This window comes from Strix uralensis, chromosome Z (genome assembly GCF_047716275.1).
Source record: "Strix uralensis isolate ZFMK-TIS-50842 chromosome Z, bStrUra1, whole genome shotgun sequence".
NCBI classification, from domain to species: Eukaryota; Metazoa; Chordata; class Aves; order Strigiformes; family Strigidae; genus Strix; species Strix uralensis.
The window spans coordinates 22,016,363-22,040,491 of NC_134012.1; the positions used below are offsets into that span (position 1 = coordinate 22,016,363).

The following is a 24,129-nucleotide window of genomic DNA, read 5'->3' on the forward strand; positions in this document are numbered from 1 at the left end:
AATACTGCTTAAGCTCTTGTGCTTTAAGACAGTGTTAGGCGGTTGGAGTCACGTACTGTTTTCAGAGGACTTGTCTGTACACAAAATTCACAAAAGATTAAAAACTCAACTACTTCTTAAGAATGTTAACTTCCTACTAAAATACAGTGCTGTTTATGAGAAGTTTGTTACTTCTCATAAATTTAGGTTGCTACAAACCACCAAAGGTGAATTAGATAGCTCTTAACTGAAACAAAGATGCCACAATCTTGTTCCAATTTAATTGAACTGGGAGGGGGTGTACTTTGTTTTATTAGGTTTTATTAAGGCTCCTGAATACATAGACCCACTTCATGAGAATCAAACCAAATTCATACTTTGAAAGTCCTTTGCCAGTAAGCTAGATAGATATTGCTAATATAAAATATGCATGGAACTCAACACTTTATAATAAATGCACAAAAATCAATGATTGAATATTAAAAACATCATTTATTACACTTACAATTTGAGGGGACAACTGAAACTTTCAATTTGTCAGAATGACAGGTTTTTTATTAAGGCTATTAAAGCATTTCGTTGTGCCTTGTTTGAGATGTACTTCGTGACTTCTGGGTTGTTTACATTCATCAAAGGTAATGTTGCCATAAAACTTCTGTGACATGTTTTAAATTCACTTCAATAAATAATTTTTGTAAACAATATTGTTATCTTACCTCTATGTAATCTGTGGGACATGGGCAAGAATTCTCAGCCTTTCCTGAAATTAATTCTGCCAAAGGTGGGCACCAAGAATATTCAGCTGAACGCAAATCATCATTCTAGAGAAAAAGGGATTAAACAATGTTGAAACAAGTGGTGTGTTTTTCATACCATCCATTTAAAATATATTACTATCATCATCATTACTTCTGTAATGTTTTCCCTATCACTTCCAGATCAGCTTTCTTATATGAGAGTACAGGGAAAAAAACCCCCAAACAACAGTCTAAACTGGGTCACTTTGTCTAAAATCGTTTTCATGGCTGAAAGACTTTAGTGTCAGTGTTTATATGAGGTAACAACTTCTGAAACAAATGAATACCTGGCAAGATATTGGAAAACGTTGGAGAAAACACAAGGCCTACATTGGTCTGTTATCACAAACTGACAGAAATGTAAGAATGGCAGTTTCAGGTCTTCATTGTTAGAATTCTTGTTAAGCAGATTATTTCAGACAGAACATGGTTACATATCCAGAACATCTGGTTTCAATTTCAAGGTGCATTTATTGTGTTTGCCATTTAGCACTGATCACAAGACACATGCAAACACATTTTCCTTACGGAAAGCAGCTCATTTTCTCCTCTAGCATATTCTTATCACTGCAAGACTCCACTGAAGAGGCCTGTGCATAGCAGGAGAGGGAAGGAACAACAGCAGAAAAAGGAAGATGTTATGGCATACCTTACTCTCCACCCCCCTGCCATTAAGTCTCACAGAGCTAACCAAAAAGCCATTTTGGAGTACTTTTGTCACATACTCTTCTTCAAAGTCCTGAGGGGAAGACTGGCAGATGCATTAGGAAGCCCTGATTGCATGTTCCATTGGAACTGAACTTGCACCCACAAAATCAAGAGGAAAATGCATGCTCAAAAAATAAATCAAATGTGCAGTTACTCAGAATTTGCTTTGTATCTTCAGCAGAAACAGAGTCAAAGTTGTCATGCAAACTTCAAAGTTCATCTTTACTTACTGGCATAGGGTCACTTCTTGTGGCAATTTCTAGTAAAATGATGCCATAACTGCAGAATAAAAGCAAACCGAAATCTTAATGAAGTAACAGCTAATGGAGTTAGTGATGTCTTCCTTCCATGATTTCTTATTCTTCCCCATTTTATGACTGAAAGACCAGTATCCCAAAACGGAGGATGGCAACAGGCTGTTATCTGTTACCACTCTGTTTTCAGAGATCTGTCACTGATCATTTCATAGCAGGCTCTCCTCACGGTTATCAGTCTCAGAGATGAAGCCTTTAAGTTTGATGGACAGCAAAGCCATTTTCTCTGGAAGAATTAATGGAATCCAGAGGGGATATGTGCAGGGACTTACATGATATCTACCAATTAAACACACATGACAGGTTTGTGCTGTGATGAAGGGGCAGGAGCAGGTTCATCAGGATCATCAGCTGGAGTATTGGCTTCCTTCCAGCATAGATCACTATTCTGAAAAATCTCCATAAAGTCAACGTTGAGACAGTGTGTCCAGAGTATGTCTTTTACAGTAAGAATTTTTGTTCATTCTTTCTGAATTATATTTTTATCATCATCATCTTCCTCAGATGAACAAATGTATGTGTCAAACACATTCATCAAGGGTGAAGAATGGAAGAAATGGGGTAACAACTGGGTGTTCAGTCTCCTTATTGAACTGACTAGAGATCTTTTAGAACAGTGATCTCTAAGAAGCCAGCACCCCTCCAGCCAGCAATAGTGATAAAGATGCTTCTGCCAATTTATGTATTGAAACTGTGTAATAATTAACTCCCCACATGCATCTACTTGATAAATTTTATTTTTATGGGGAATATTGGTCTTCCATCTGTTGTATTGCTAATGATTGCTCTGTTCCATAAGGCATTCTAGCTGTATAAAGGGGTATGACTATCTTTCAGAGGATCACCACTGCCTAATGAAAGAATGCATATAAACCATGCTGAATAATGTAGAAATTAATCTGATGAGATTTTTATCTTAATTTTGGGGTGATTTGGTAGTAGAAAGGAATACCAATCCTGATGACACAGCAAAGCTGAAACACATTTTCAAGGAGAGTAATTAGATGATGGTAACTCCGATAAAGCAGTATCGATTTCATTCAGCTTCAGCAGCACAGCTCAAAAAAGTCCTAACACAGTGGATAGTGAAATTCACATAGGAATTACAAATCAAGAGGAGCCAATCTAGGAAAAACTGTGACTGGAAACTGACTCTCCAGCTCAAACAGGAGCTGCTTTCATGCTCCTGTTCTCATTTCCATTTTAGCTCTCCCATCTGACCAACACATGCCCTGGAGAACTTTAAAAGCAAGTGATTAATCTGTAAGAGCACACAAAACTACAAGTCCCACTCCTGCAGTTTCTACTCATTTTTTATTTGGGCCATACCTTCAGGAATATAAATGGAATTTTTGCACAGATAAAAACTGAGGATTTCAAGACTGGGATACTGCTCCCTGGCCAGTGAGCCCACATACTTGTATCAGGAAGGCTTAGCACCTGCTCACATAATCAAACACAAACTGTGTTAAAATGCAGGTTCTGAAGAATAGCACAGTTAAAAAGACAACCCTTTTAATGCTACAGGGTACATCTCTACCTTTCTTTCCTGACTGCACATTGCTCTTCTCCCTTTTGTGATTTCATCTCTTACTGTTTTTTCCTTTTTTACCAAGAAAGGATTAACTGCAGTACTAAAGAAGACAAGATTTTGACAAATTCAGCAAGCATTCACTGAATCTGTCAAAAGTTCATTGTAGTCATCTATGATATGAGCAGATCAGCTCTTAGTACTATTTTAAGAGGAGTCCTTGGCAAGCAATGGCTTCAAGGAGGCCAAGTGTCCTGCAAAGTCAAGTAATGATATCTAACCTGAACACGGGCAAAGTGTGAACCAGACAAGCACCAAGGAAATATTTTCTGCAATGCATTTCGGCTGTGAGGCAATGGTAAACTGTAATTCATAAGACAATTCTAAAATTACTGATTAATTGGAGCACAGTATTTTCTAAGAGCAGTCCATGTTGAAAAAGTGAAGACCAACACAGGACAAATGACAGTAGCCAGAAGTATCAATACAGTGACAAATTGCCTTTAGCTGAGCTATTCTGAAGCAAATTCTAAGGACATGTTTAAGCCTGTAGACATAAATACTATTGAGACCTCAAATTCTTGCTTACATAATCTAGTAGAATGGATTACAATTAATAATGTTCTAGCACATTTTATATGCATACATTTATTTACAAGGGAATAATGTGCATTAATCCAGTTAATCTTATATATAAAATCGTGTCATCAGTCCATATAATTTTTAATGAATCATAACTGAAAAAGGGTCAAGACTTAAACAATATTCTCTGTTTCTGCAACTAATTTTTCAATAAAAGTCCTATAACAGTCACTTAAGGCAGTAAGCATTTGTTGTGGCCTACTGCAGGCCAGAGTGAAATTCAAAGTTTTTGATAAAAGGCAGTAATAGCTACTCTTTGGTAAATGTTGTTAATAAACAGTGTTAATAACTGTGCCTTCTTCTGATCAATTGTTTTGCACTATCAGCATTTTAATCTCTAATTGAATTCCAGTTCTTTGCATTCTGCCAGCTACCAAAGTCACCAGGAAATAGAAGACTTCTGCTGGGCTGGGAATGTGGCAAGAAAAAGTAAGAGAAAAGAGCCACAAAACATCTTGTAGTACCATTCTGCATTTTCCCCTTTCAAATGCTTTCAGCAAACTACTGGAAATAAGCAGAGAAAGAATCATTGTTATGAAATAGAATACAACAAGAACACAGACATTTCTCTACTTAAAAATTCATGTGAGAACCAAGAAATATAAGTAATTTTTTTAAAAAAATAGTTCAACGTCTTTTTCACTGGATTATTATTCTCTGAAAATTCAATTGTAATCCCGCTTATCTGAAAAGTGGTTGGATAGAAGCTATCCATCACTGGCAAGGCTAAACCTGATAGCCAAATAAGCAAAGTGATCACTTATAAGAATTTTTTAAAGGAAAGGGATGGAGCTATTCACTAGTGCATCTATTTCCTTTTCCTAACTCTAATTTTTCTCTGCAAACCACATACTGTCACTGTGTGTATGCAGCAAAATAATGCATTGACATTAATTATAGAATTATGGGATGCACATGTGCATTATGACATCCTGGAAAATTGATGCTACTAACTTTTAATGTATTGCCATTATTGAAAATAATCTACTTTTTCATAAGAAACAGCAACAAGAAAAGATTGCTAGATAATAGCAGATCTTTATACCTTTTTTATTTACCAGTCCAGAGTAACTCCTTATAAATCATTAGACCAACTCTGCATTTACACAATATCAGTGAATTCTGTGTTTGGTTATCTACCTTGAAAGAGAAGATCCTGTAATATCTATGCTGTTCTGTATTCCAGGATCAATCCTTTTAAAAATACAGTCAAACATACCTGGTGTGACCACAGAAATATGCTGAGCCTAATTGTGATTAAAGAATATTCAATTTAAAATGAGATTATTCAGTGCAAGAAAGAGGAAGAGAGCTACCTGTAGATGTCTGTTGTAGAATTGGGTTCAAAGTCTGAAAGGGAATGGATTTCAGGAGTTGTGTAAATCTGTTTCAAGTGCTGCTGGTAAGAGCATGACCCTTCAAGAGAATCTTCTCTTCTGTATGACTGCAAACCATAATCTAACATGGAAGAAGACGGGAAGCAAACTATTCAGTAGGTATTCTCTGAAACATGTGCATTAGTAGACAGTAACACAACTAGTCTAAAGGAATTAATTTTCCCTATCTGAAATACAAATCTTAGTCTAAAAATAGTGTGTATCTGGTGGTCTTGTCCCTCTAAACCAATTGCAAGTATAGGATCTGGAAACTGAATATTTGGGTGAGACTGCATGACAGCAGGGAAGTTGAACCCTTCCAATCGGAATTATTTTATGATTTTATAAGATTATATTCAGGGAATAGGCTCACTTCAGTGCAAGAGTTAGCATGCAAATGCAGGTTTCTGTTCTACTCATCCCCTGATCCTTATCTGTGGTGGTATGTTGCTAGAGTAATTACAAGTTAGACAGGTTAGAACTACTGAAAATCAGATGGTGGGCTTTACCTGCACACCACTAGCTTCAGAACAGAGGCAGAATAAATGTGAAACATCTTTGCAGCTATACTTTTAGCCTAACATAGAACTGATTCTCAGCATGTGACAGCATCGGAGAGGAGGAGAAACCAACTGACTGCAGTTTTCTTGCTCATATGAACAGCACTCTGCAGAGTGTATGGGAAGGCAGGATGCAGATGTCTGGTTTTGCCTGGAGTGACCTCTAATTAAGATGGTCCTAGAGCTTCATTCTTTATGTTGGAGATCATTGGAGTTTTTCAGATAGCTTGCCCATTGGTTATTTGTGAGGTTTGTTTAACATTATCACATCCAGATAAACCATGAATATTTGCAGTCTCTACATTGCTACCAGTTAACTTCTGAATAATTTCACAGATACCCCATTTAATTCAAAGGAGCTGTGCTAAAGTGATGCAGTTTATGTAATCCAATTATGTCAATTTTTTATGCTTTTCTCCAGAACAGGCTCTAAGCAAAGTAGGCTGTTCTGAAGGCAGCAGGATACTAAATGAGTTGGAGATGCAGGCATGGCCCTGTGTAGGACCCTCAGTCATAGGATGAACCACTGAAAGACAGATCTGTTGCTGCTGTTTTTAAGATGGCTGTGGATTATAGAGTATGATAACTACTTGTGGAGGAAGTAGAACAGATCATCATTGCTTTCACTCCCTTTGGCAGCTGTAAACTAAACTAGACTCTCCAGTGGTTTTCCTGTCCCCACAGGCTGTCTTCCTGTACCAGGAGCAGACTAGACGTGTAGCTCTGTCTCTGGGACAATACAATACTGTTTTGTGTACAGGACTGAAAAGCTATGAGTAGAGTCTGCTTTTCTCCATGGAACTACCTTGTGTTTACCAGTCAGCATTATTCCATGTCTTTACAGGATTGTCCATAGCTCAGGTTTTCTCTCTGTATCAAAACTGAGAATGAGACAGAGTTTCTGCTCAGACTGATGTTGACAGACTCTATCACTTGTGAGATCTGATGTGTGCATCAGTGACACACATTAAATGAATTGACATGATAATGTAACATGAAACTCGCTTCAGCATTGGACACTTCTGATGAAGGCTGGTACAGTCAGGATTTCCACACGAAACGTCAACATGGTAGTGCTTGGGAAGAGTGTTGAGTATGAAATCCGTATGCATTAGTGGGTTAGCTGGACAGTTTTGAATTTTTTTTTCTTATTTTCTCTTTACCTGCAATTTTACAAACCCATCGATCATCTATCACACAGTTACTAGACTTCAACCGTCCATGATACATTTTGTGGTGATGAAGATAGGCCATTCCTTGTGCAATATCAGTAGCAAATGAAAACCTGAAAGACAAAAATCAGTGAGCAAGTATTTCCACTAAACCTTCACTCAAGAGTGGCTCCAAAGCCTACTGAAGTTGACAGAAAGTTTCCCTATGACGGCAATAGCTTTCAATTTGTGTCCCCATGCTCACTTAAGGTGGGTTGTTGAAAGCCCTTAACTCCCTCTCAGTTGTCTTAAGTCCAAAGGCCTTTAGCCTCTTTCAAGACAGTTGAGTTTCTTCTAAAAATTCCCAGCATCTTTGTATCCTTGAGAGTGCTTTCAAATACTTACAAGAGAAACAATTTTATATTAACTTTCTCACTCTATTTGGAGAGTTTCCTCCCTTACAATCTTTTTCTTTGCTGAAGGCAAACATAAAGCAGAAGTAGAGTGTGCCAAGATTTTTTTCATAAAACAATGTCATTGCCTCTGTGGAAGTTTCATTGACAATGTGAGCTCACTTTCTGTATTGGTAAATATAATAAAGTGTTTGTAGGTATGCTAATCATTTCACAAATATGTCTTCACAAACAGAAATGCAGTGATTTTTAATTAAATGGGGATGCCCCAAATATTTGGGAATAAAATGAAGTTACATGGAAAAAAAGGTTTAAAACCAGTTTTGCAGTCTAACTAGAGGTGGGTTGAAAAGTCTTTGTCTTAGCATGACCAGTACTAAACATATGACTGCTCAAAAATCCACAAGACAAGTTGGGCTGGATATTTGAATTCACTTTCTTTCTTCTTCATCCTCTCCATATCACAGTGCAGGCCTGTCTATCCAGGGACTTTATCTAAAATTAACATCTTGTCCTAAACAGCACATAGCACAGTTTGTGTCATTTAGCTTTTCGAAAGTGTTTTTCTACCTGAAGCCCCAGTTCAAAGGAATGTCTTCATTGAGCAGAACATCATGCAGGCTGCCTTTGGGGCAGTACTCTGTCACAATGGCAACATTTGGCACTTCTATACAACCTCCAATGAATTTGCAGAGATTGGGATGGTCAAGTTCCCTGTGAAAATCAACAGAAATCACATCACACCAGCAATTTTCATGGTTGTCCCTCCTGCTGATTTTAGGGTAACTGTAAATGCAAGTGCCTTGTATCATGATGTAGAGAGAAAAGTAAAAGAGGAATAAGGAGATTTTGATCTGGTGTCAAAGCAAAGTTTGAAAGAAAGAGGAATATGAATTTAGACATTTGGACAGATTTTAACCCCTAAAGAACCAGTGTAAAAATGGAACAACATACCCTTCTCAGGCTTCACTTCTTACCTCACTTGCTTTACTTCTTTACGTATGGATTTGGACAGCGTGAATGCCTTCTTCATTATTTTCTTTATGGCCACTGTTCTACCATCACTGAAACAGAATGAAATGCTGTTCACAGAGTTTTAGACCAACTTCATAAGACAGACAGACTACAACAATGGACTGGATATTTCTTCTACATCTCTAGAGATGAGGCACAGAATTTAAGCATGTCCATATGTGGGTGTAATTCTGAATCTGAGTCCACGACAGGTGACAGGGCCCTGTTTCTATGGTAGGGGAAGCATTAGTGATTTTATTAAAGCATCCTTGGTCTGTGGATGACATTTGGAACGTGAGAGTGTTAGAGTCAGTTGAGGTAGTTGGATGATGGAGTAGCAGCAAAGGAAATGTCAGAACTAGTGAAACACACAGAGCAACATCCCTGATATCCATTGCTTCTGTTTTGGAGATCCACCACTGATATTTAACATCCTTTTGTTCTCATGGGATGAAGCATTCTCAGCATTGAAGCAGCTGAGTGTGATAGACAGCAAAGCAATTTTCCACTGGAGACACATGCAGGAATTTAAGTGATACCCACCATATAAATACAAAGTATGGGGTTTGTAGTGTAGTAGGTGTGGGTGCTTTGCCAATGAGACTGAATGCCCCCTTCATCTATCACCCTTGATGAACATGTCTGACCTTGATTCATCTGAGGAAGATTGTGATGTTGAAAGCATTATAACTCAGAAAGAAGTAGCAAAATTGCTCACAGTAAAAGATCTATGCTGGACACAGGGTTTCATCAATGAAGTGGCTTTGATTTTCCGGAATAGAGATCTATGCTGAAAAGGCAGCTGCTTCCCCAGCTGATGATCCTAAGCTCCTCTATCTGCAAAGCACAGATCCTGCCCTGTGTATTCAAATGGTAGGTGTTACTTCCAACTTTGCGCATGTTCCACCCCTTTCCCCTAATTACATTATTTTTATGGGAAGAATTGCTTTATGGATAGTACCACAGATTCACAGAATCAGAGAATTGTCTAGGTTGGAAAAGACCCTGAAGATCATCAGTCCAACCATCAACCCAACATTAACAGTTCCCAACTACACCGTATCCCTCAGCGCTATGTCGACCCTACTCTTAAACACCTCCAGGCATGAGGACCCCACCACCTCCCTGGGCAGCCCATTCCAACACCTAACAACCCTCTCTGTAAAGAAATGCTTCCTAATATCTAGTCTAAACCTTCCCTGGTGCAACTTGAGGCCATTCCCTCTTGTCCTGTCGCTTATTATTTGGTTAAAGAGACTCATCCCCAGCTCTCTGCAACCTCCTTTCAGGTAGCTGTAGAGGGCGATGAGGTCTCCCCTCAGCCTCCTCTTCTCCAGACTAAACAACCCCAGTTCCCTCAGCCGCTCCTCGTATGACATGTGCTCCAGACCCTGCACCAGCTTCGTTGCCCTTCTCTGGACACGCTCGAGTCATTCAATGTCCTTTTTGTAGTGAGGGGCCCAAAACTGAACACAGTAATCGAGGTGTGGCCTCACCAGTGCTGAGTACAGGGGTAAGATCCCTTCCCTGTCCCTGCTGGTCACGCTATTGCTGATAACAGGCCAGGATGCCATTGGCCTTCTTGGCCACCTGGGCACACTGCTGGCTCCTGTTCAGCCAGCTGTCAATCAACACCCACAGGTCCCTCTCTGACTGGCAGCTCTCCAGACACTCCTCCCCAAGCCTGTAGCGCTGCTGGGGGTTGTTGTGGCCCAAGTGCAGCACCCGGCATTTGGCCTTATTGAAACTCCTACAGTTGGCCTTAGCCAATCGCTCCAGCCTGTCCAGGTCTCTCTGCAGAGCCTCCCTACCCTCGAGCACATCAACACTCCCACCCAACTTGGTGTCATCTGCAAACTTACTGAGGGTGCATTCGATCGCCTCGTCTAGATCATCAATAAAGATGTTAAACAGGAGTGGCCCCAAAACCGAGCCCTGGGGGACACCACTCGTGAGCGGCTGCCAACTGGATTTAACTCCGTTCACCACAACTCTTTGGGCCCGGCCATCCAGCCAGTTTTTTACCCAGCAAAGTGTGTGCCCATCCAAGCCTCAAGCAGCCAGTTTCGCCAGTAGAATGCTGTGGGAAACAGTGTCAAAGGCCTTACTAAATTCAAGGTAAACAACATCCACAGCCTTTCCCTCATCCAATAAGCAGGTCGCCCTGTCGTAGAAGGAGATCAGGTTTGTCAAGCAGCACCTGCCTTTCACAAACCCCTGCTGACTGGGCCTGATCATCTGGTTGTCCCGCATGTGTTGTGTGATGGTACTCTGGATGAGCTGCTCCATCAGCTTCCTGGGCACCGACGTCAGGCTGACAGACCTGTAATTTCCCAGATCATCCTTCCGACCTTTCTTATAGATGGGCATTACATTGGCCAGTTTCCAATCTGTCAGGACCTCCCTGGTCAGCCAGGACTGCTGGTAAATGATGGAAAGCGTCTTGGCAAGCACCCCAGCCAGCTCCTTCAGCACCCTCGGGTGTATCCCCTCCAAAGGATACGGCTATACTGTTTAACCATATAGTTATGTAATGCACCTTTATAATGTGATCCAGAGATGAAATGGTCTATATCTTCAGTCATGTCAGCTGGTTTAGGGACAAGATTTCTAATGTGCTACTGTATAGGATGCCACTCTTTAGTGCAAAGAACCTAGATGTGTTCTGCCTGCATTTTAGAAAAAGGGCTGCATAAAAGACTTGGTTCCAAATATATTTGAACTGTAAGGGCCATTCATTAACGGATGCAAGACACATTATGCAGCCACAGCCTTTTAACAAGTCCTCAAGAGAAAAGGAGAAATGACAACCAAAACAGAAGCCTGGCATATAAGACATTCCACAGCCAGTATGTGGTACAAAAGTTAGATGATGATACTAATTTACTGGATTTGCCCTAACAGGAGAAATGCAAACTTTTTCACTACCTATCAACAGTAAAGTTGCAAGAACCAGAAAGCAAGGTGAAACCATATTATAATAGGTACTGCAGTAAATGAGTAATGTATTGACTTACTATCTCCCAGTTTGGGTGAAGTGCTGTTTCCTGGACATGTTAGCAGCTGCTGTGCAGGAGCTCAGAGCAGTGATGCAGCTGGCATTGGAGTCACTGGGTGCTGGGGGAGCACTCATCGTGCTTCCTGTTGCTGTCCATGCTATGCGATCTAAATTGGATGTGGGATGAGAAAAGGCACCTGAAGATGCATATTATTGCCAAGGTAGATACTCAAGAGGCAGACAAACATAGGGAATTCTCCAAATCTCTGCATCTTGGCTGGTATTGTTAACACTTAAGACGGAAAGCCATTGCTTGGAATGTGACTGCTGCATAAAAAGTAAAGAAGTTCCAGAGGTGATTCATTTTTCCCACTAACCCTCAGGATTTGATGCAAGTTTTGTTTTTCTGCTCTTGGGGTGATTAGCCCTTGCTGTTACATAGATGCCAAGGACAGAACCCAGGGAAGCAGAGCAAGCCCTCTGCCATACTTTAACGAGTCTATTTGGAGCTCTTAGAAGACTGTAAAGTACAGGAATGTGGCAAGTGATTCTGACACCAGAGGGAAGTCAGTTAAGAGCAAGAATACAGCCAGATTAAAAAAAAATCAGTGATCTCAATGTATGTTTTTTAACCAGCTCAAGGTAACAAAATGGATTTCAAAAGAAATTCAATGAATTACATATCATTTCACCATTTCAAACTAAAAAACAGATTTAGCCAATTAGTCTCAGCCTTGCTGAAAACTCTCAACTCTCCCTGGTACTAGTATCCAGGAAAGTGTTGCTGAGGAAGTTCAGCATCTTACCTTTCATCAGGACTGCTGTGTTCCCACACCATAGTATTATCCATACACAGGTCAAAGTTGCATTGACATTGGGACTCTTTCTGCAGCATTCCACACAGATTTCTAATAGAGATCCCTGAGATAACTTTGAGAATAAGAGTGTATATATACATATATATGGTGCAATGCACCAAAAAAAAGGAGTTAACTTGAAAAAATAATTTTTCACAGTGCAGGCAACATACCCTGCATACAGCACAGCTGATGTGTTTCCATTTAGATAACTCTACATTTCAGGCTAGTATGGGTATCTCTGGACAGCTCTGTTCAGATGAGACATACTGTCTGTTTCTAAATCTCACCATATTATCAGTCCTCATTACTCTTAAGCTGTTAATTATCAATCCTAGGTCTTAAACGGTATTGTTTCTTTGCAGTCTCCTCTCCAAGAAAACTATGTCTTTCATCTTGCATTTTTCAAATTAATTTTTAATGTGTTATTTTTTGATCATGATTCTAATTTCTCTCTGTGTCTTTCTATTATTTCTCCTCCCGTGTGATGCTTGTAACCTCTTCTAATTCACTATCACCTGAAAATTTGCTCATGTTCCTTTTTGTTATGTTGAAAGACACTTTTCCTTGAGTGTTCCATTTCTGTTTTCACAAACCTGGACTGAAATTCGGTTTCATTTCTGTACTCAAATTAATTTCTAAGCCAACATCAGCTCTTTACAGCAATGCGGGTATTATATCAAAACTGCACAGATATTAATGTTCATGTCCAAGGCTGAAAGTATCTCTACTACATATTAACACAAGAATGTCTTGACACGTCTACTAGCAACACAATGTCATACCACAGATAAAGCAGACATCTTTCTAGCAATTGCTGAGAGACAGAAAGTGGGTGTACATCAGCACAAACCTATCAACTTCAGCAGATTTCTACAGATTTACCCTTTCTGAGAGTCTAAGCATTGTTTTCCTTCTAAATGTTAAAACAATGAGCAGCAAAGTAAATAATCCATACCTATTCTAAGTGTAGCACAATAAAGCATATAATATCTGATTTTATTCTTAACATGTTTAATTAGAACCAATTAAATAATATTTTATATCCAGAGGTAAAATGGAAAAAACTCTGGCCACAATGAAATACTTTCACAGCAAGTTTGTCACAGATAGCATACACTGAGAGAAATTAAGATCTCATTATATTCCTCTTTATATTTGTGCAAATCCAGGGAAACTTAGTAAGACCAATTATACAGAATGAAACATCCACTGAAGCAACTGTAATATATTTTGTCCAGGTCCAGAGATTGTCTGTTCATTTTGGCATAGGCTTGTCTATTTTAATTGACAAATCACCATAAAAAAGAATGAAACTATTTAAAATAACTATGACATCTAAAACGTCAATAAATAAAAATATCAGTGATCAGCTCAAGGAGGTTACAGGGATGAAACTTTGGATATGTCTCTCACAAATCGGTTCACTTTTTTTAAGACCCTTAAAACATGAAGATGTACTTATGATTGAGATTATTTCTCAAAATTACTAAGGAAACTGATCATAGTATCAAAATGACAAATTACTAACCTTGTTTGATGCAGGTGAAGTCTATAATCCAGCTTTCATCCCAAAACATCTTTTGTTTCTGATATTGAAACCACTACAAAAATAAATCAAATTCATTCCTGATGTAGCCCTACTGTCTTTGAAGGAATTGAGCCAGAGATTATTTTTTTCAAATATGAAAGTTTGTAAGTATCTAAACAAAATCTGATGTTTAAGCATCCAACATGTATCTTATAAGTAACGTTAGAACCAAGAGTATTAATAACAGGCTTAGAAGAAGACAGCATCTAATAAATACCTTAAAAACTGTACATTCTATATTCTAGAATCTAATTACATGTCATATTTTGCATTGGCTACAAATTCTCTATTATTGTCAATACTTCTTATGCACTACATCTACACCTCAGCCTGGAGATCAGATGAGTAGTTTACATTACCTCATGTAATGGAATGTCCTATGCTATAAGTGCATGACAACACACTACATCCCAACCCCAAGATAAGGAGCAGTACATCTTATATCCTGTAATGGAGTTAGTCCCTGATCCATAAACGAGGTCGTATTATGTCAAATACTCTGGCATGAAGAATATTAGGTAGGGATTCTGTGGCTACTTTGTGAAGAAGGCATCAATCTAATAGCTGATTTTCTGTAGAGCTGACATGCAAAACTAACATAGAAAGTGTAAACACATGCTTTCAAAAGAGGAGCAGCTGTTTCTATACAGCTGTTATAGCTGCAGTCAATACCAACATGTCAAACCAAAGCAGCATTTTACCATCATTATACCATTTTTTTATAGTGTGGAATTTAATATTGGGAATTACACACACACACTGAAAGAAGTAACAGACACCCAGATAATATGCAAGGAACATGGTGTGGAGATTGTGTTGATATTTTGATAGAAATTTATGACAAATATAGAGCTCACTGAATCAAAATTAAGTCATCCCATTTATTTCAAAAGGTTTTTGAGAAAAGATGTCTACATTTTATGTTGCAAAGGTATGACTTAACAAAGACATATTAGCTAGAAGTGACCACTAGGCTTGCTACAGACACTGATATCAAAGGAATCCTCTCCTCTACTGGAATGATTAAAGATGGCCTTAGTTTCCCAGGTGGTTCTTTTTACATTATATTAATTACTGATCTGGATAAAAGGATCTTTCCTATCTTGTTTACTTATCATCTAAGTAAAACATAAAAAAAAAAAAAAAGAAGATAATACTGCAGAAGTTAGAAGGAATAAGTATATAGAAATGCAAGAACTAAAAAATAAACCTCAAAACCTACAGAAAAATATCAGAAATAAAAATTTTGCTACAAGGTCTTTAGATAAACCTATGCAAGGCCAAGAATCTCCATTGCTCTTTCTAAAATGCCAGTTGTTTAAAACTGTCTGAACTTCTCATCTGTCTGATTACACATTTCTATTAGATCATATGGTTTTACAGGACAGTTACTATAAACACATTGTCACAACTGCCCTGTGCATTATAAATGCTCAAATAGTTTTCAACGCTGCTTCCATTCCCAACTCACAAAGCCACACAGAGTGGCACAAAATAGAGAAAAAAGCCTATTTGTGATTCAGGCCTCCTGCAGTACCTTACTTGGTAGGCCATCAGCCTTCTCCTGCTCATTCCCTCTCAGTGCACTTGCATACTTCAGATGCTCACTGCTACTGCAGTACAAGATGAAAACAGAAGGAATCCCTGAGGAAAGAGGAGCCTATTGATTTACAGCATTTATAAGCCAAACCCAAAGAAATTATGTTACGTACATAGTCAATATAATGACTATAGCTGCCATATTCACCTGCTAAATCCTTGTTACAAAATTCAGAAAAGGATTTTTTATTCAGGATGCAGACACATAAGGAATGTGTCCCAGAAGCACTGTGAAGTAATAAGCCATAATAGCATGCTGTCTTCTCTTTATACAGACATTTTCATTTGAAGGTATCCAAAATTACTTCTTCCATATTCATACACTCCTCTCTCCTCATTCTCTTTTTGTTTTTCCTTCATAAGTCTGTAATAATTTATATCTATTATGCAGAATTAATCACCTTGAACTGAACAAAACTGGTTCAGTTACACTAAGAAAATGGGCTTATTAAGAAAAAAAAAAAAAAAAGAAAAAAGAAAAAAAAAGAAAGAGCCTCTTCTCATTATTTCTTTTGAGAATATCCTAAGTTGAATGTTTTCCATCATATTTGGACTCTGAGATTTAATAGCCTCTGGTGGAGCTAATCCCTTTATGAATTCACCTATTTTGTTTTTTAATTTGTTTATACTTCTGGCCTCCATAGGGTTTTGAAGCAGTTTATTTCACAGTAGAGTTTTATTCCAAGTGAAAAGTACTCTTACTTTACTGGCATGCCCTAGTTCCCATGTTGTGAAAAACCTCTTCTTCATTTACCATTGTATATCCATCCTTCTGTTACATTCCTCTTCAGTCTTCTCTCTTACAGGATGGAAATTCCTAGACCAATAAACCTCCCCTCATAAAGAAGCCAAAAGTTGTTTCCCTTCCTTCTGCTTTCTTCCATAGCACATAGGTTCTGGATGCAGAAGAAAATCTATCCCTCTGCTAAGAGAGAGCTCCACTCTAACTAACCAAATCATGGAAGTAAGAGAAAGCAAATAGAAGAGTAGAGAAAGGATACTTACTATGACCGTCAAAATGAAGCCAGTGCAGATTAAACATATTGGTAAGGCAATCGCTATCCTAGCATCAGCAGACAGTGGGCATTCCCCACAATCTGCCGGACAGATAGAGCAGCCTTCTTCTTCCTCACAAAAGCCATCTCCACAGACTGATTAGAAAAGGAAACAAAAATCAGAATATTTTAAGGCAGTTTCATACATCCATGAAGTTGCACTCAGATTTAAACACACGGTTCTTGAGCTGGGAAACTTCAAAGTACCAGAAAGAATAAATTCTGAAGAATCCAGCCAGCATCCCAGCAGCTGAAAGAATAATCTGAATTTTTAAAGTGAAACAGAATCTCTCTGATCAGATTAAATTATGACATCAGAGCCTTTTATATGTTTTGTGTATATATCACTTCATCACTACTGTTTCTCATTGTCTATCTGTTTTTTTCTGAGACTTAAAGTTCCTCAAGGCAGACATTGTCTTTTGTATTCTTTGAACTTAATCCAGCCCTTGAGCTCCTCAGAAGCCAGTGACCCTTCCTCAGCACTAGCAGAAGACACTGGGTACTGCAGAATGAAACCTTGCAACCCATACTTCAAGGACTTTGTTTTCTCCAAGGACTTATGAAAATTATCAGCAGTATCAGATGTGATTTAAAACAAAAGCCCTAAAGGACAAAACTCCTTCTCTCATGTCTTGAATGGTGTTTCAATTTTACCTCTATGACTAAACTAGTATCATGCTGTACTTCAGCCTTCTCAGATGGGCTGAAGGTATTATTCTGTCACTACGTAATATATTTTTTAAAAAAAGTCTCAACAAAACAAAATCCACTGCTCAGTAATAATTCTGCCTCAGTCCATTTAATTCCAGTATAATACCAGGATAATCACAGAAGTCACTTCCTGCCTTAGGGGATGACCTGCATTTTTTTAATTTCTTTTCTGATAAATTGCAAGTTTCCTGGAAAAGTCAGCTGCAGCTCTCGAAATGAATAGCAAATTCTATAGATGAACACTTGCATCCACATTGGAGTTGCTTTGGTCCTTTTTTTTTCATAACCTTGGGAAATACGTTCTCAAATGTCCAGCAGAGTAGCTAATGAGTACTGTGATGACAATCCTATTTCACCCAATATTTTTCTTCAGGTTGTGTGTTTAATTTATTAAATAAAGTCCACTGTTAAAATTTTAGGTTGCTAAGAGAATTGTTACAGTTATTTCTGCTTCCCTGCATACAGCTATATTAAAGTGAATGAAAGACGGATGCCTTTGGGAGCAATTGACTTTAAATGGGAACAAGGAAACCAAGATGGGTTTCTACATTTCCAGGATAGTCTGTTCCCCTTCAGATGAAGAGTATCCAAATCCTCACAACATACTAACTGGAAGAATGTTTTCACATCCCCATCAACTGCAGACAAGCCTTGTAGTACCTGAAGCCATTGGTCATGGTATTTGACTTTACCTGTTTGACAAGAGTGGCTTCCTACTGTTCTAGATTCATACCCAGGTTAGAAGCTCAAACACTTTTTCAGATGTTCAGTGTTATGTGAAGAAGAATTTTAGGAAGACTTTTGTGTATTTTCAATGATAAGGAGGGCTAGGAGTCCCTTTTGCTCTTGGTAACCATGCATGAATGTTAAAAGCATTGAGATTTGCAGCCAATAAGCAATTCCCTCACATCTTCATTTTGTATCTTACCTACTGCAGGAAGGACTGTGGTTTTTGCCTCCAGAGCAACTTGCATTCTTCCAACTCTGATGTGTGCGATGAGAGAAGTCACACCCACATGAACTAAAACCACCTGCCAAACAAGTGAACAAAGCAGCAAACATCAAAACTTCACTTGCATACAGTAGGCTGTTATATCAACAATTGTCCCATTATGGTGTCTTGCAAAAGAATATGTGCATTTTTTTCAGAATCAGGAAGGACAAGTGTCCTTGACTGGGGAAACAAACAGAAGCAGAGAAGACAACTCTTGTGGAAAAGGCAGGTCTGATTGCCCTCCTGGTATGTATTCTTTTCACTAGGCAGGGCTATCAGCTTATGCATTCTGTCAGGTTTGCTTCCCTGTTACTTCTCCTGGGTAGAAACCCCCTAATGACCATATTAACCTGTAACACAGTCCAGTCAATAGTGGAATATATTGTTACTGTAGGCTATCTGTCCATTTGACAGATTAGGCTATTCTCTTCCCTCCCACCCCATTACTTCTACTAACTACCTAAGGAGTAGTAGTGTCAAAACCTGTTACTTCCAAGTCAAGTCAGTTGGGAATTGATATTACTCAGCCATAAGTATCACTTACACACATAATAGACAAATAAATGAGATGGGGAACATGTACATGAACTGCACTAAACTACTAGCAAGTAAGCTCCGAAAAGAGCAAACCAGGTGAAATCCTATATGCAATAAATACACCTTACCTTGGCAGTCCAGTTTCTTTGGCTCATTTTGCCAGCTGTAGACAAAGTATGAGTAAATATCTGGCCATCATCTGGGATCCATGGACCACATATTCCTCCTCTACCCTTTATCAGACATATTGGTTATGTCAGTAAACCACAACACAATGAAAATCCTAGATCCTCCTCTTTTATTTTCTTAAAATGACTCATGTTCTCTAGCAGCAAATAAAGTGATATTTCATAACCAAATCTATAAAAATGGCAAACCACAAGCAACACTGTTTTGTGATAAAATAAGAGAGAAGCAATTGTTCCTATACTAAGTTAAAATATCACAAATGTTATTTTTTAAAAGACGTGAGCCAAAATGTGGTCCCAAATTTGAACTGCAGTAATTCTATGAAGTTAATACACCTTTTCAAGATTTGCTGTACTAGAACCAGAAACAGAATCATATCCCACTTTTTATACTTTCTCTAAAGGGATTTTATTGCAGTTTCCTTTTTGATATGACAGTTGGGTTTTTTTTCTTTAATGAGGAAGGCATCTCTTCTGTGCCTGTTTGCAGAGCATTTCTCAGTAAAACTGTTAAGATGTAAACCTCTCAGAAATTGCAACCATAGAGGATTATTTTGGCTGTCTTAAGATCTTGCATTTTTTTGTTTGTTTGAAAAGATTAAGTTTGTCTCCTGACTCCAGATATTTCACAGAATCACAGAATCATCTACTACATCTACTACATCTACTACACCTTCGCACATTTCTTTCAATGCACTGTGAGACATAGACCATATAAAAAGAAATGGAGTTCACATTAACCAAGATAAAATGTTTTAAAAGTCATGACTCTGAAAAAAAAAAAAAAAAAAAAAAAAAAAAACCAAAACCAACAACAAAACCTCCTCTTGAATAATGGAAAAAGCTTGCTTTGAAATGTATCTTCAATCTTTTACAATGATACTCATGGCCTTCTTTCTGCATGACTGGCAACCTGCTTAGATTTCTAAGCAGGAACTGAAATATTTACAGTACTACAAGGAAGCCAAATGATGCATGTTGGCTACATGCTTTCACCTTTTCCAAGCAGAACTAATTGTGAGAGTGAGAAATAATGGGGAGGTCATCACAGTGATGGAATGCAGAGGTTCTTTACTATGGTTCTAGACAAAAGTTTTGATGTGATGGTTCCAGTGGGGATTCCTCTTTTAAATCAAAGTCCTGGTATTAGCTAAGGCCCCCAGGGAATCATTAATAAAACAACTCCTTGAGAAGGGACTGCCAAGAAGTAAGCTAGAGCTCTTGTGGAGACAGTAAGCCTTCACACAGAAGGGTACATGAAATAGCCACAAGACGTGTAGATTAGATTTTCTATTACACCATCTTTGATCATGAAGAATGTGTCAGATTGCTGAAGGGAGATCAACTGGAAAGACAGGGCAACTGTATGAAGGTTATTATGCAGGGTAAGGCTTACCTCACAGATAAAAAAAATTTAAAAATGTGACCCAAACTGTACTGTTAGAGTCAGAATTTTAGATGCTCATTCAAAGAGGGACAGGCTCTTACAATGAGCCAAGGAAACAAGTTAAGAATGGATCCTGCCTACATTGAATGAAGAAATTTTGTTATCCTGTATTTGGATTCCTTTTTTTGCTCTGATCTAATACAGAAAAATCATTCCATCTCAGAACATATGTATACAGGCTTATTCTACAAGTCACAGCCACTGCTACTCACCCCACTTGACTGCAGTAATTCAAGAAAATCACTCAGGGTCCCCCTATAAGATGCAGAGACAGTAACACCTTCAACTGACGATTTGCCCTGCTTGCCTTAGAATGAAATGAACTGTCTTTCTCTACTGAGTGTACAGAGATCTGAGTCAAGTAATCTCAAAGAGATGAAACCGGCCCCACTAATCATGAGAGATTCTGAATACTGCCTTGTCCAAAAAAACCAGACATGTGCTTTGCAGCCTCAGCATCCAGTGCAAAACAAATCTAAAACTGAAGATATCCCCACAGTGGTTTTAGTGAACTATAGATTTGGTCTAACTGTAATCACAGAAAGAGTTCATAAACCTGAACCCGGTTATTACAATCCAGTAGCAAGAACAGAGCACATGATGCTGCACCTTTATACTAACCATGAAGGCCAAAGGACAAGAGTGAATGTTGGCATGGTAGACACAGCAGTTCTCCCCATTTGCATCTTTCCAGCTGGCTGGGCATTCGTGCTCCTCGCAGAATTTCTTTGCAGCAGTAGCATTGCTAGCCAAGCAGCAGAGAGAGAGAGAAACTTTTATATTCATTCCTGATTCCCCCAAATTGCAACAAGCATATGAGAGCCTGTTCTTTATGCTGCTCAGAAAAATTAGCAGCAAAAACATATGCAGTGAAATAAACAGTTACACCATTTCTTTCTCTTTTGTTTTGCTTCTGGTTGAAGGGCTCCTGGAGCAATCAAGATTGCTGTCAGCTGGACCACTGTCTCCTGCCATGCAGTAGGGACTTCTGACAGATACTATGCTGCAAGCAGGCACCAACCTCCACTTCTCTCCCCAGACTAACTTCATGACCAGATGGGATTACTCAGCACTGCTACATCTAGCACAGAAGAAGATAGCATTACTCTACTTCCACTATCAGAAATATGTGTCCCTGGCTACTTTCATTCTCAGTGTTTTCAATTATGTACCTTCATCTATGTATGTGATATATACGTATCATTCAACTCCAGTTTTCACTTCACAATGCAAACAGCCAAGGAAAATAACTATATTGGACAATAGTATCAGATACAATACTTCAAACCAAAATTTTAGAGTGAAATGTGGACTTTATGAATAGACTGTTCTGCAAAAGAAGGTGGGCCTTTTGAAAGCTCATCCCTGAAAGACAAATGTAGTTACCTGGAAATGTCTGATATAACACTTTTTCCCACTGTTTCCTCAGTTACACTTTCAGTTGGGTATCACTCTAATAAATCTGGCTTCAAAATACAGTAATTTTCCACAAACATGTTTTACTCAGTAGATATAGCCAGACTTAGTTGTAGGGTTTAGTTTAAATCACAGAATCACAGAATCATCTAGGTTGGAAAAGACCTTGAAGACCATCTAGTCCAACCATTAACCTAACATTGACAGTTCCCATCTACACCATATCCCTCAGTGCTATGTCAACACGACTCTTAAACACCTCCAGGGATGGGGACTCCACCACCTCCCTGGGCAGCCCATTCCAACGCCTAACAACCCTCTCTGTAAAGAAATGCTTCCTAATATCTAGTCTAAACCTTCCCTGGCACAACTTGAGGCCATTCCCTCTTGTCCTGTCGCTTATTACTTGGTTAGAGACTCATCCCCAGCTCTCTGCAACCTCCTTTCAGGTAGCTGTAGAGGGCGATGAGGTCTCCCCTCAGCCTCCTCTTCTCCAGACTAAACACCCCCAGTTCCCTCAGCCACTCCTCGTATGACATGTGCTCCAGACCCTTCACCAGCTCCGTTGCCCTTCTCTGGACACGCTCCAGTAATTCAATGTCCTTTTTGTAGTGAGGGGCCCAAAACTGAACACAGTAATTGAGGTGCAGCCTCACCAGTGCCAAGTACAGGGGCAAGATCCCTTCCCTGTCCCTGCTGGTCACGCTATTGCTGATACAAGCCAGGATGCCATTGGCCTTCTTGGCCACCTGGGCACACTGCTGGCTCCTGTTCAGCCAGCTGTCAATCAACACCCCCAGGTCCCTCTCTGACTGGCAGCTCTCCAGACACTCCTCCCCAAGCCTGTAGCACTGCTGGGGGTTGTTGTGGCCCAAGTGCAGCACCCGGTATTTGGCCTTATTGAAACTCCTACAGTTGGCCTGAGCCCATCGCTCCAGCCTGTCCAGGTCTCTCTGCAGAGCCTCCCTACCCTCGAGCACATCAACACTCCCACCCAACTTGGTGTCATCTGTAAACTTACTGAGGGTGCACTCGATCCCCTCATCAATGTTATGCACTTGTGATGGATCTCTATAAAGCAATGCCAGAACAACAGAATTTATTTTTCAGTTTGTTTTTGATGAAAGAAGAACTAGTCAGCAATGAGTAGATTTAAGACAGAAAACTGTATTATAAGAATTAAACACAAACATAGGGGATCAGGTTGACATAGATTGTATTCATAGCCAGATTTATAAATGCGTAGACATACCTGAAACCTGAGATAAGCAAATTTGTCAAGTCCCAAGACATCTAAATAGATAAAATATTAAAATCTATTGGCCTTTGAGCTCATGCTGGGAGTTAAAAAAAGTACTTAAGCAAGTTGGTGCCTAATTCTATCACATATTTATGTCTGCTTTTTGCAATTTATCCTGTATTCTGTATTTTTTATTCAATATCTTCATCATGGTTTCACCTAATTATGCTGATATCCATACATTGACTTGCCAGCCTCAGTCATATTTGGGTCAGCCACTGTAAGTTTACGAGTCAACCTGTTAGTGTTCTAGTTAAAATGAGGTGCACATTTGACCCCTTTGAAAAACTGCAGCGTAGATTTCTCTCTTTTTATATATTTGCCATCTGTCTCTATGTGCAAGATATGTGTAAGTACACAAAGAGCAGAATTTTCCAAATTCCTTGCTGTTTTAAGGGAGTGGGTCCCTGAAAAGACTAGAAAAACAGATTAACTTCCAAGCAGTGAAAAAATCTGCTTTATGGTTAAGTTCTTAGAACTATTACTAGCTATATATTTCAGAAAATGTGATAAACAAATTTTGCAAAACTGCAACCATAGTACACAGATGATTAAAATACAGTATCAATTTCTTGCCATGGGATTATAGGTCTTTCAACATGAAAAAAAATCTCTGGATAACAGCTTTTACAATCCGAACTTTGCAATGTGAACCCTCAGACTGGCAGAGGAAAATGTGAGTTTTTCCATAAACATATCTCTTACACTATCCAAGTACAGCACAGAAATACAGCTGCAACCTCTGTCCCAAACATCACTGTATATGGGTGGACAACTGTTATGTACAGACAAAAGTGTAAAATCAGAGTGTATTAGCCTTTTAGTGATGTGGAGTTGTACATATAAACATTCTGTATTTAACCTCTGTCCTCTACAGTTACCAACACAGTCTCTGAGTTGATATATAAGCTTTTGGACTGATTTCAATCCCACCAAACCCAAAAAAAA

At 38.9% G+C, this 24,129-nt stretch overlaps 1 pseudogene; it reads right to left on the bottom strand.

The window, feature by feature from the left end:
* LOC141938228 (atrial natriuretic peptide receptor 1-like) overlaps positions 1 to 24,129 on the bottom strand; it is a 46,033-nt pseudogene that overhangs the window by 12,054 nt on the left and 9,850 nt on the right.